Source organism: Petaurus breviceps, unplaced genomic scaffold (assembly GCF_028583685.1).
Source record: "Petaurus breviceps papuanus isolate PSGF00001 unplaced genomic scaffold, PetGlider_PUasm1.0 110, whole genome shotgun sequence".
In the NCBI taxonomy this organism is placed as follows: Eukaryota; Metazoa; Chordata; class Mammalia; order Diprotodontia; family Petauridae; genus Petaurus; species Petaurus breviceps.
Window position 1 is genome coordinate 957,429 of NW_027185597.1, and position 1,466 is coordinate 958,894.

The following is a 1,466-nucleotide window of genomic DNA, read 5'->3' on the forward strand; positions in this document are numbered from 1 at the left end:
TGAGGAAACAGTCAAATATTGGTTTAAGTGGCTTGCCCAGGATCCCATAGCTATAGTAAGTGTCTGAGTCTGGATCTGAATTCCGGTCTTCCTGATTCAAGGTCCACCACTGTATCCACTGATCCACTTAGCTTCTTGAGGAGAGTTCTGGTATTTTCCTTTTTAAAATTTTATTTTATTATTATTATTATTTGCCTTTTGGAGGGCAATTGGGATTAAGTAACTTGCCCAAGGTTACATGACTAGTTTTTTTTGTGTGGGTGTTAATTGTCTGAGGCCGGAACCAAACTCGGGTTCTCCTGACTCCGGGGCCGGTGCTTTACTCACTGTGCCACCTAGCCGCCCCCAAAATTAATTTTTTTAAATGTGAATTTGACAATTATTAACAAACTTAGTCATTTCAATATACAAATAAAATATTCAGTTATGAAGAACATAAGCTACAAGAATTATGAGACCTAAGAAACATCAGACTCCTTTACAAAAGAATTTTTTTTAATATGAAGCACAAGTGTTACCACCTCTAAAAGTCAAACATTCATTCTCAAATTACCAAGTTTAGAATATGGTGATTTCAAAGTCTAGTATATGTTCTTAATGTATTTATTTCAGGAAAAGGAAAATTTAGAATGTTGGATTAAGCATCAGAAAGATCTAGGCTTGAATCCTGCTATTATTAACAATGCATGTAATGCCTCTTAGTCTCAGTTTCTTCATCTGTAAAGTGGGAATAATAATAATAGCATCTACTTCACAGGGTTGTTGTGAATATTAAAGAGGTATGTAAATGTTAGCTATTATTATCGTTATTATTACCAGCAAATATAAACATTTAAATATACGAAGAACATATTTTCATACTCAGTTATGAAACATGTAAGAACCCTGAGAGCCATGAGATTGCAAACTCTTTTTCAAAAGGAGAATTTTAGCAAGAAATGTACATTCTGCAGACGTTCAAAATCTGCTCATTTCCAAACCATGTGTGAGGTATCTATATCAGGTCAAGGTAAACAGAGTTTATTGGACTTGGAGTCAGGGAGGCCTGAGTTTGAGTCCTGTCTCAAACACTCAGCATGTAAGCTTGAATAAGTTGTTCCACACCTTTTTGCTCAAATTTCCTCATCTATAAAGCAAGCACATCAATAGCATCTATTTCAACATTTCACTTTTTTGCGAGGCTCAAATAAAATAATGTACATGAGGCATTTTATGAACTTTAAAGTGCTATAGAAATGTTAGCTCCTCTATGGAAGAATCAGTGAGGAGGAAGGTATCTATCAACTAACTTCAGTATTGAAAAAAACTAGCAGTCCTTTTTTGTTTCTGGCCTTATAAAGCACATTTTTAGCCTCACTAAAAGTCATCACTTTCCCTTTTTCTCCTGTTGAATGGAGTACTTCTTTTTTATCCTTTCCAAACACCCACCTCTGCATCAGGGATCTAGCTTATTATATAGTCAGTTG